The following is a 13,068-nucleotide window of genomic DNA, read 5'->3' on the forward strand; positions in this document are numbered from 1 at the left end:
GGCACTTGGGCACCCAACCACCTTGGTGTCCACAAGTATACAACCCTCACCCCTATATGTGGTCAGCACTACCACTATGGTGTGTGTACTTGGTTGGTGCACTTAAAGATATAGGTACCTGCCATGTGCTCCAGCACCCGGGCGCGTTGATTAGAAGACAGAGAGGATTTGCTGATCCAGCAATGTCAATAACAAAAACACTTCCCACCATAAGAGTATTAAGTAATTTATTGCGATAACAATATTCAGCTATATATTAACACCGAATAGAAAACAAAAAAGCAAAAGTCCTCAAAATGTTCAGCCATTTATTGTGAAACATATTTCTTATACAAATGCATTTCATTCTTAATAAAATGTAAAAAAGCAAATACATTTTAGTATATTTAAATTTTAAGAATAAAAAAATGTTTCAATGAAAATTTTACACAAACCACACACACGAAAGACCCCTTTCTTCACCATTTACCCCCTCTAACCTCTTCTCCTGTACACATTAATAGGGCATGGGTTAAATGGCATGGGTAGAAGGGGGTTATGAGGCACGGGTGAGAGCCCAGAGAAATACGGGGGAGGAGAGAAAGGGGTTGAGTCATGGTAGAAGGGAAGGGATAAGAGGAATGGCAGAGGGGAAGTGGTTAATATGGAGGGGTAAGATTACCAGCAGGAGGATTCCTTATAGCTGCAGCATGTGAAAGTCAAGGAGCTCCCAGACTCGCTCCCACTCCACTGTCTCTACCAGACCCACTCTGTCCTCTCTCTGACACAGTCCCCACCCCTCACGCCTCTCTGCCAGACCCACTCCCACTTCCCTCTCTTGGTAAGTATTGAATTACCAGTTATTTTTATTACTGTAGTATTACAATTCTACTGGTACAGTACTGTATATTGCCCAATCCTCCTCTGAAAAAATCAAATGTTTCATCTCATGTATGAATCCTCATGTGTGTAAGGAGGCTGATCATCTGTGAAAAGGTTTCCCGACACTATGTACATGTGAATGGTTTCTCCCCTGTATGAATCCGCTCATGGTTGCGGAGTCCTGTCTTCCGAGAAAAGCTTTTACTACATTCTGCACATGTGAATGGTTTCTCTCCTGTATGAGTCCTCTGGTGACTGAGGAGGGTTTTCTTAATACTAAATTGTTTCCCACACTCTGTACATGTGAATGGTTTTTCTCCTGTATGAATCCTCTGGTGTATGAGGAGACTGTGCTTAACTGTGAATTGTTTCCCACACACTGTACATGTGAATGGTTTCTCCCCTGTATGAGTTATATGGTGTCTGAGGAGGGTTTTCATAATACTGAATTGTTTCCCACACTCTGCACATGTGAATGGTTTCTCCCCTGTATGAATTCGCTCATGTTTGAGGAGATCCGTCTTCTGAGAAAAGCTTTTACTACACAATGTACATGAGAATGGTTTCTCCCCTGTATGAGTCATCTGGTGTCTGAGGAGGGTTTTCTTAATACTGAATTGATTTCCACACTCTGTACATGTGAAGGGTTTCTCCCCTGTATGAGTCATATGGTGCATGAGGAGACTGTGCTTATGTCTGAATTGTTTCCCACACTCTGTACATGTGAATTGCTTCTCCCCTGTATGAATCCTCTGGTGTCTAATTAGGTTTTTCTTAATATTGAATTGTTTCCCACACTCTGCACATGTGAAGGGTTTCTCCCCTGTATGAATCCGCTCATGGTTGAGGAGTTCCGCCTTTGTAGAAAAGCTTTTACTACACAATGCACATGTGAATGGTTTCTCCCCTGTATGAGTCATCTGGTGTCTGAGGAGGTTTTTCTTAATACTGAATTGTTTCCCACACTCTGTACATGTGAATGGTTTTTCTCCTGTGTGAATCCTCTGGTGTATGAGCAGACTGCTCTTAACTGTGAATTGTTTCCCACACTTTGAACATGTGAATGGTTTCTCCCCTGTATGAATCCGCTCATGTTTGAGGAGATCCGATTTCAGAGAAAACCTTTTACTACACTCTGCACATGTGAATGGTTTCTCCCCTGTATGAGTCATATGGTGTCGTAGGAGGCTTGTCTTACTACTGAATTGTTTCCCACACACTGTACAAGTAAAAGGATTCACTGCTGTCTGAATAATCTGGTGTGGAGGAAGTTTCCCTTTCAGTGAGAAACCGCTCCCACCATCTGTACATGTAACGGTTTGCTCTCTAGGGGGGACACAAAGGTGTGTGAGCAGGTCCCTGTCCAGTGAGAACCTTTTGCCACACTGACAACAGAGAAAAGGCTGAGCACCGTGGCTTCTTAAATCTCTCTCATACCGTCTGCTGGACCCATATTTAGAGTCCGTCTCTGCTGTTTGCTGTACAAGGTCTGTAAAGTCACCCTCATGTGGTACTGGTTCCTTGCACGTGCCCAAAATGTGGCAGGAATCATTGTTTTTTGGCACTTCTGGTTTGCGAGGAGTCAGACAGATTCTGGATGCATCAGAGCTCAAGTTCTGTTCCTCATTCAGGCCGTTCTCTAACAGAAGTAAACAAAAAATACAGAATTAATGTTTTCCAACTTTAAATCAAATCACTGAAAGTAAATTACAAATCCAAAACACTGAAGAATTTACTCCACCAATACTTAACAAAATGTTGTATTCACCCAGGGTTTTAAACTTGTGGCCCATGGACATCCAGTGGCCCCTAATGACTTTGGTGGTGGTCCCCAAAGACTTGAAATTTATTTGTAGCAGCTCTCACAGTGATATAATTTTGATACATATATATATATAACTTGTATTTATTACTGTATTCATTATTTAAGTAATAATCCCCAAAGAACAGGGCATTACTTGCCAATAATTCCGTGGTTAGAAGAGTTGAAGGCCCGAGGCGAAGCCGAGGGACTTTAACCCAGCTAGGGCATTATTGGCCAGTAATGCCCTGTTCTTAGGTGATTATTATTAAGATAGGCTAAATGAAGGCTTATTTTTAATTTAATTTTAATTTTAATTAAAAAAAAAAACATTTTTGTAGTCATATTGACTTATTAGCATGATTATCTACATTCTTATGCTTTTACTGCAAGTTTATTAAAAGGAAATTGTACATACACACAGTCCCCTCTACACACACACACACACACACACACACACACACACACACACACACACACACACACACACACACACACACACACACACACACACACACACACACACACACACACACACACACACACACACACACACACACACACACACACACACACATCAGCCCCCCCCCCCCTTCCCTAGGGTTGCCTGGTGTCCGGTTTTCACCCAAACAGGCCGGTAATTCCGATGCCTGTCCGGTATAAAATTGGAGGTAATACCAGACTCCTATGTGTCCGGTATTACCATTATAACTTGCGGTAGGCTGTCAATGCAAGCACGAGGGCGGCGGAAGGCGGGCAGCGGCGAGGGCGGAAGCACGATTGCGGCTGGAAGGCAGCCTATGCTGATACTGGAGGAGAAGACTTGTGAGTGGTGTCCTGACTGGAGGAGAAGACAGCCAATCGGAGGACAGCAGGGGGGCAGAGCCCACACCCCTGCAGCCCAGAGACTTGTCCTGTGATGTCTGCGTCCTGCAGGAAAGATGGTAATGTATTGGAAGGTGGGGGGGGGGGATATGGGGAGCGGGGGGAGGATATGGGGAGCCAGGGTGAGATGATGGGGGGGATAAGATGGTGATGGGGGCCAGCCTGGGGAGATGAGATCATGATGATGGGGGTATATTTTATGTATTGGGGAGGTGAGGGTATTTTTTATATGAATTGGGGAGATGGGAGGTAATATTTATATGTATTTGGGGGTGGGGAGTATTTTTTATATGTATTGGGAGGTGGGGGGATTTTTTATATTTATTGGGGAAGTGGGGGTATTTTTTATATGCATTGGGGAGGTGTGGATATTTTTTATATGTATTTCGGGGTACAGGGTATTTTTATATGTATTCGGAGGACGTGGGGCTATTTTTTATATGTTTTTGAGGGGCGTGGGGTATTTTTAAAATGTATTTGGGGGGTGTGGGGGTATTTTTTATATATACTTGGGGGTCGTGGGGGTATTTTTATATGTATATTTGGGGGTCGTGGGGGTATTTTTTATATGTATTTGGGGGCGTGGGGGTATTTTTAAAATGTATTTGGGGAGCGTGGGGGTATTTTTTATATATATTTGGGTGGCGTGAGGGGTATTTTTTATATATATTTGGGGGGCTTGGGGGGATTTTTTATATATATATATTTGGGGGCATTTTTTATATGTATTCGGGAGTATTTTTTATATGTATTCGGGGCGCGTGGGGGTCCAGTATTGTGTCCAGTATTTTTGGACAAACCACCTGGCAACCCTATCTACACCCAGAAAACACACTGCAGACACACACACACCAACAAAACAGACTGCTGCCCCCTCTACATCCATAACACACACCCAGCAGCCCCCTCTTCACCCACTGCAGCCCCCATGTAAACCCCCACACACAAAACACTCTGCACCCTCCCCCCCACAAAACACAAACTGCAGACCCCCCTCTACATCCACAAAATACACACTGCAGACACACAAACCAACAGACTGCCAGCTCTACATCCACAAAACACACACTGCAGACACACACTCTGCACCCCTCCCCCACCCACAAAACACACACTGCAGCCCCCCTCTGACCCACAAAACACACACTGCCGTGCCCCTCTGCACCTACAAAACACACACACACACACTGCAGAGATACACACAAAACAAAACAGACTGCCACCTCTACATCCACAAAACACACCAGCAGCCCCCTGTAAACCCACGCACAAACAAAACACTCTGCACCCCTCCTTCACCCACAAAACACACACTGAAGACACACACACACACACACACAGCAACTCCCCCTCTACACCCAAAACACACAGCAGACACACACCAACAAGACTCTGCTGCCCCCTCTACACCCACAAAACACACACCAAGAGAAGACACACACACACTAATAAAACACTCTGCTGGCCCCCTTTACACCCACCAGAAACACACAAACCTTTCCCCACACTTTCCTCTGCGGAGCTCTCTGCAGGCAGGGTGGGGGAGGAGTCAGTGCCTGGCTGCAGGCAGGGTGGGGGAGGAGTCAGTGCCTGGCTGCAGGCAGGGAGGGGGAGGAGTCAGTGCCTGGCTGCAGGCAGGGTGGGGGAGGAGTCAGTGCCTGGCTGCAGGCAGGGTGGGGGAGGAGTCAGTGCCTGGCTGCAGGCAGGGAGGGGGAGGAGTCAGTGCCGGGCTGCAGGCAGGGTGGGGGAGGAGACAGTGCCTGGCTGCAGGCAGGGTGGGGGAGGAGACAGTGCCTGGCTGCAGGCAGGGTGGGGGAGGAGTCAGTGCCTGGCTGCAGGCAGGGTGGGGGAGGAGTCAGTGCCTGGCTGCAGGCAGGGTGGGGGAGGAGTCAGTGCCTTGCTGCAGGCAGGGTGGGGGAGGACTCAGTGCCCTGCTGGTGCCTTCTGTCCAATCACCTCCCCTGTCTAAGAGCAAATTTCACTCTTTGTGAATGAAAGATGATTGGCTGAAAAAAAAAATTGCAGGATGCCAAAAATTCCAGACCATTACTGATTGGATAATGCCCAGAATTTTACAACTTCAGCCTATAATTGTTACGCCGGTGCTGCCCGCAGACCAGACCCGTCCCCTGAGCTGAAGGGGGAAGTGGTAATACAAGCACCCGCAGCAAAGGGAGCGTGTCCGGAGTGTGGTATAAAGTGTTGCCAGACCAGGTGTAGTAAGGTAGACAATACTTGCCGGTACCGGTTGTAGAGATAGAGTGAAGGATGCCTCGCCGAAGTCAGGGAGTGGAGAGTGGAGATAGGTCGTTGTCCAAGCCGTGTTCAAGGGGTTACCAAAGTGTGCGTTGTCCAAGGAGTGCCGAGATCGAGAGCCAGAGGGGGTAGTCGTACAAGCCGCGTCAGAACCTGTGAAAACACTGAGAGAATCGAGAGGTACTTCCATACAGAGACTATGTCGAGCAAAGACTGAGAGCAGAGAGGAGCTAGATAAAGCAGGAAGGTCCAATTAGGAACGGAGGTGGGACAGGAAGAGCTACAGGGAGACTCTGCAGATTGGTGCAGGCATAACAGGCCAGGTGAGTCTTGTTAGTAACCTGAGTATGCCCGTGCAGTGTGCGGGGGCGGAGCCTGAGGTATGGGAATAAGAGTGTGCAGACAGAGCGTGCTCCGTAACTCGTGTACGCGTGTGAACCGAGCCAGTGGATGGTGCAGGTGTGCGTGCAGGAGGGCGTGGGCGCGCCCGGCTCTGAGCAGAGGAATCGCCGAGGGGAGTGATCCCGCGACAGCGGCAGGGGCGAGGAGCCGTGGAGGCCGGTAAGGCAGGATTGTTTTGTGTGTCCAGGGGCTCCCTGCGGGGAGGGAGTGCTCTGTGTGGGAAGCAAGGAGAACGCCGATTCCTGACAGTACCCCCCTCTTCAGGAACGGCCTCAGGACGGTCCAAGAACGGTTTCTCTGGAAACTTTTTCCTGAAGGACTTAAGAAGGGCCGGGACATGAATGTCCTTTGAAGGTACCCAGGATCTCTCTTGAGGGCCAAAGCCTTTCCACTGCACCAAGAACTGGAGCTGACCCCTGGATAGGCGAGAATCCAAGAGAGAGTGAACTTCGTATTCCTCGTTATTTTGTACAGTAATGGGATCCAGTTTACGAGTCTGATCCGGAAAGAAGTGACTGGAGATAAATGGTTTTAAGAGGGATACATGAAAGACATTGGGAATCTTCATACTATGTGGTAGTTGTAGCCGGAATGCCACGGGATTGATTTGTTCACAAATAGGGAAGGGTCCCAGGAACTTAGGTGCCAGTTTAGGAGATGGTACCTTCAGGTGGATATTCCGAGAGGATAGCCATACCAAATCCCCTGGTTTGTAACTGGGCGCCGAACGACGACGACGATCGGCCTGTAGTTTCGATCTGCGGGAGGAGTTGAATTGGGTAGATTGAATCCTGGACCATGCGGTTTGGAGGGAAGAAATGCGTTCATCTACGGCTGGTACTCCAGAAGGAATGTTGGGGATGGGAAGACAGGGAGGGTGGAACCCATAATTTATAAAGAAGGGCGACTCCCGGGTGGACTCGTTTTTTGCAGAATTGACGGCATACTCTGCCCAAGAGAGGAGTTGAGCCCAATCATCCTGGAAAACGGATATAAAACATCTCAGTTACTTCTCCAGGGATTGATTGATTCTCTCCGTTTGTCCATTGGACTGAGGATGATAGGCGGAAGAGAAGGAAGAAGAGATGCCCAATCTCTTCGTGAAAGGTCTCCAAAATTTGGATATGAACTGAGAACCTCTGTCAGAAACAATGGACGAAGTGATCCCATGAATCCGGAAAATCTGCTCCGTAAAGATATCAGCAAGGGCGGGGGAGGTGGGTAATCCTTTAAGTGGAATGAAATGGGACATCTTCGAGAACCTGTCCACGACCACCAAGATAGTGTTCCTTCCTCTGGACCTGGGCAACTCCACGATGAAGTCCATAGAAATGTGGGACCAGGGGCGGTGGGGAACTGGAAGGGGTAACAGAAAACCCTGAGGCTTTTGACGGGGGGTCTTGCTTTGAGCGCACGGGCAGGCGCGGGTAAACTCCAGAATATCTTGAGACATCCTTGGCCACCAGAAATTTCGACGAATGAGATCAGTAGTCTTCTTAAAACCTGGATGACCTGCAGATTTAGAGGAGTGACCCCAAGACAGGACCTCTGGAACAAATTTGGATGGTACAAAGAGTTTGTTGTCGGGAACGACCAAGTCCTTGGAAATGCGTCTCTGGGAGTGCAAAATCTTGTCAAGATTCTAGAAAGTAGACGTGGCGAGAATCCTCTCAGGTGGAAGGATAGTCTCCAAAGATTCCTCTGGCCTCTCTTCAGAAGAATGCATTCGGGAGAGTGCGTCTGCCTTTACGTTCTTGGTCCCGGGGATATAGGACAGGTGAAAATCGAATCGAGAAAAAAAAGAGCCCAACGAGCCTGTCGTGGACCAAGGCATCGAGCGTTCTTTATGTAAAGAAGGTTCTTGTGGTCCGTGAGAATAGTAAACGGCTCTTTCGACCCCTCCAGCAGGTGTCTCCACTCTTGAAGAGCCATCTTCACGGCCAGAAGTTCCCTGTTACCCACGTCATAGTTCCTCTCGGCAGACGAGAATTTCTTGGAAAAATATGCACAGGGATGTAACTTATCTTGGGGCGTGGGTCTCTGGGAAAGAACGGCACCAGCGCCGCAATCAGAAGCGTCGACCTCCAGGACGAAGGGAAGTTCGATGTTGGGATGACGGAGAATAGGTGCGGATATAAAGGCTTCCTTGAGTGTCTCGAAGGCGGAGATGGCCTCGGATGACCAAGCAGAAGGATCAGCTCCTTTTTTGGTGAGCGCAGTGAGGGGTGCCACAATGGTGGAAAAACTCCGTATAAACTTACGATAGTAATTAGCGAACCCTAAAAACCGTTGTATGGCCTTGAGAGAGTTGGGTCTTGGCCATTCAGTGACTGCTTGAAGTTTACCGGAGTCCATCATAAACCCCTCATCGGAAATTATATACCCCAGGAACGGAGTAGAGGTCTGATGAAAGGTGCACTTCTCCAGTTTGGCGTACAAATGGTGTTCACGGAGATGGGAAAGGACGTAGGAGGTGTGGCGTATATGGTCCTGGAGATCTTTGGAAAAAATCAGGATATCATCCAAGTATACAATAACAAAAATATTGAGTACTTTACGAAAGACGTCGTTGATGAAATCCTGGAAGACAGCGGGAGCATTACATAAGCCGAAAGGCATTACCAGATATTCGTAGTGTCCACTACGCGTGTTGAAGGCCGTCTTCCATTCATCCCCCTTCCTGATGCGCAGCAGGTTATAGGCACCACGTAGATCCAACTTGGAAAAAATCTTGGCCCCCTGTAATTTATCGAACAGTTCGGTAATAAGGGGAAGGGGGTAACGATTTTTAATAGTGATGTGGTTTAAACCCCTGTAGTCGATGCAAGGCCTCAACGACCCGTCCTTTTTCTTGACGAAGAAAAACCCAGCCCCTGCTGGGGAATTGGAGTGACGAATAAAGCCTTTCTTGAGATTCTCCTGGATATATTCATCCATAGCGTGAGATTCTGGTAACGACAAGGGGTAGGTCTTGGACTTGGGTAGGGAGTAACCTGGAACTAGATCGATCGGACAATCGTAAGTCCTGTGTGGCGGCAAGAGGTCTGACTGTACCTTATTGAAAACGTCCCGGAATTGATGGTAAACGGAAGGTAGAATAACTTCGGGAACAGAGGTATTGGCCAGCAGTTGATGAGTCTCGCCTGACCTCGGCCTCCAGGAAATGGGAGCAGAGGAAGTCCAGTCAATGAGAGGATTGTTAAGCTGTAGCCAAGGAAGACCAAGGGTGATGGGTATCCCAGGAGCCTGAATGGCATCGAGAACTAAGATCTCCTTGTGCAGATGTGAGGACAGAAGCAAGGGAGCCGTCTCTAAGGAGATGTGGGCCGGGGTAAGAGGACGTCCATCGATACCGACGAGTGCGATGGGAACCTTCTTTCTCACGAGTGGTATGCGGTTTAACCTGGCGAATTCAAGATCCACAATGTTTCCTCCAGCTCCTGAGTCAATGAAAGCGGCGGTAGAAGTCTTGAACTTATCGCCTGAAAGGGAGACTGGAAATGTAAGTTTCTTAGGGAGTTCACCTTTAGAAAGGGGACGTGGAGACATTACACCAAGAGAGAGCCCCTCTGTACTCACTGGGTGTTCCCGTTTCCCAGACGCAGTGGACACTCCCGAACCAGATGTTCCATGGATCCGCAGTAGAAACACAAACCCCCGGCGTGGCGGAACTGCTGTATCGGTGTGCGGATGCGTTGTACCCCCAATTGCATTGGCTCTGGCAACTCCAGTGCAGGACGAAGAGGTATGGTAGCACTTGTGGGAGCACGAGTGTTGCTGGGAGTACTAGAGAACGGAACTTGAAAGTTATGGACACGAGTGCGCTGACGCTCAGAGCGGCGAACCTGGATACGTTGATCCACTCGGACAGCCAAATCAATTAGGACCTCCAATTGATCCGGCCTGGATTGGCAAGAGAGTTCGTCCTTGATGGGATCTGCCAGGCCTTGCCAGAACACGGAGACGAGAGCCTCTTGTCCCCAGTTAGTCTCGGCTGCTAGAGTCCGGAATTCCACAGCATACTGCATCACCATTCGCCGTCCCTGAGTGATCTGGAGGAGAGAAACAGATGCCATCTCCCGACGAGCGGGAGAATCGAATACTTGTTGAAACTCGGCTTTAAATGCCGGGTAATCTTGGGTAAGGTCAGAACGTCGCTCCCAAACCGGGGAAGCCCAAGCCAGGGCGCTGCCAGTGAGGAGGTTATAAATGTAGGCTACCTTCTTGCGATCAGTATTGTAGAGATGGGGGGCCATTTCAAACTGCACCTCACACTGGTTTAGGAAACCCCTACAATCTTGCGGATCACCTGCATAAGGCTTGGGGGGAGGAATCCTTACATCTGAGCTGCTAACTGCGCTTGCGGAGTGGGGGCTTACATCTGGCGAGGTCGCGGTCGGTACTCGGTCTGAGAGTACTGCGACCTGGCGTGTAAGTGTCACAATTTGATCCGCCATGGCCTGGTTTTGCTGAAGCAGATTGGAGAGAAACTGTTGAAGTTCGGTCTGGTCTGCGTCTTGTGGGCTCGACATAATGTTACGCCGGTGCTGCCCGCAGACCAGACCCATCCCCTGAGCTGAAGGGGGAAGTGGTAATACAAGCACCCGCAGCAAAGGGAGCGTGTCCGGAGTGTGGTATAAAGTGTTGCCAGGCCAGGTGTAGTAAGGTAGACAATACTTGCCGGTACCGGTTGTAGAGATAGAGTGAAGGATGCCTCGCCGAAGTCAGGGAGTGGAGAGTGGAGATAGGTCGTTGTCCAAGCCGTGTTCAAGGGGTTACCAGAATGTGCGTTGTCCAAGGAGTGCCGAGATCGAGAGCCAGAGGGGGTAGTCGTACAAGTCGCATCAGAACCTGTGAAAACACTGAGAGAATCCAGAAGTACTTCCATACAGAGACTATGTCGAGCAAAGACTGAGAGCAGAGAGGAGCTAGATAAAGCAGGAAGGTCCAATTAGGAACGGAGGCGGGACAGGAAGAGCTACAGGGAGACACTGCAGATTGGTGCAGGCATAACAGGCCAGGTGAGTCTTGCTAGTAACCAGAGTATGCCCGTGCAGTGTGCGGGGGCGGAGCCTGAGGTCCGGGGAACGGGAATAAGAGTGTGCATAGACTGATCGTGCTCCGTAACTCGTGTACGCGTGTGAACCGAGCCAGTGGATGGTGCAGGTGTGCGTGCAGGTGTGCGTGCAGGAGGGCGTGGGCGCGCCCGGCTCTGAGCAGAGGAATCGCCGAGGGGAGTGATCCCGCGACAGCGGCAGGGGCGAGGAGCCGTGGAGGCCGTAACGGCAGGATTGTTTTGTGTGTCCAGGGGCTCCCTGCGGGGAGGGAGTGCTCTGTGTGGGAAGCGAGGAGAACGCCGATTCCTGACAATAATTAAGGGTACATGTACATCCTCCAAATAATTAACACTGAAAATGTCCATGAGAAGTAAAGTTAAGGAACTCCTGGTCTATCATATTAGTGTGTTAATTATATCAACTAAACCAGACAGCAACCTATAGTGTAAAGATACTGTAGATGCCCATGTATGTATGTCTTTATTTATATAAGGCCTGCAGTGTACTCAGCACTTTACAGCAGAAACAATACAGTACAAGGAATTATAATACAATAAGTGCAACAAACACAATCAAACAATAGGAACGGAAATCCCTGCCCTGGAGAGCTTACAATCTAAGTGATGCAGCGACTACACTGCCCATGTAATCTTCTGCCATAAGACCCACATAAACTAAACTGCTCCATTTTGTGTTATATTGTCAGTCACAAATACTATTCATATAATTTCCCAAGCACGCGGCCTTGGTGTAATATTTGACTCCTCTCTTTCCTTCTCCTCTCACATTCAAAACAAAGAAAAAAAGGCTCACTGCAGAAAAGAAGAACTGGAGGCAAAAGTAGAAAAAATAAAAGAGTTACTGAGACACACAGCCTAAGTTAAAAGAGAAACCTCCAACGCGTTTCTCGCCATGGGCACTTTAAGAGTGGTTTCCTGAGTCTAGAGAGTGTCACGTTATAGGCACTCCCCGCCGGAAACACTGCCTACTTGTATCCCAGGTAAAAATGTCCCATGGGATCAAAACAGTCCGGGGAAAATGTAACCACGGAAAGAAGGCAGTATAACTGTGGGGGAGAAATCCAGCAAAAGGACACAATAAAGAATACAATAACAAAAAACTTACATAGACTCATAAGGACAATAACAATTAAATGAAAAAGTATAAAATTTAAAAGTGGATAGGATGTGGAGAGAATAACATTCTTAGATTAATTAAATTAACTGTAACACCAAATAATATAATATAATCATGTAATAATATACATATAAATGTAACCTCAACTACCAAGGCAAAGAACAATTTGAACTTTGATAAGGTGAATATACATAATGAATAAGATGTAAATGAATAAACCACACTGAGAAAATTGCCACAGTAAGGATACAATACTACTCATCAAATGTGACTAGAGACATATATGTATCTCAATGATAGAAACAAATGTATATGAAACACACAGTATTATATAACCTGAGAATGGGCAAAGGAATAATATAGCTTAGAGAAAATGTTTTAGGTCCCATTCTGTATTAATCCCAAAAGGGGATAGAGAATTAAGTGAGTGGATCCAAAACATCTCACGCTGATTAAGCTGTTTAAGTATATCACCCCCTCGTGTAGGGACAGGTATAGATTCAATACCCTCGTGTAGGGACAGGTATAGATTCAATCCCCTCGTGTAGGGACAGGTATAGATTCAATCCCCTTGTGTAGGGACAGGTATAGATTCAATCCCCTCGTGTAGGGACAGGTATAGATTCAATCCCCTCGTGTAGGGACACGTATAGATTCAATCCCCTCGTG

General features: G+C 47.8%; 1 pseudogene; it reads right to left on the reverse strand.

The window, feature by feature from the left end:
- Positions 1-294: 294 nt before the first annotated feature.
- The window catches only part of LOC142488402 (uncharacterized), a 31,961-nt pseudogene continuing 19,187 nt past the window's right edge, over positions 295-13,068 (reverse strand).

This window comes from Ascaphus truei, chromosome 2, assembly GCF_040206685.1.
Source record: "Ascaphus truei isolate aAscTru1 chromosome 2, aAscTru1.hap1, whole genome shotgun sequence".
Lineage (NCBI taxonomy): Eukaryota > Metazoa > Chordata > Amphibia > Anura > Ascaphidae > Ascaphus > Ascaphus truei.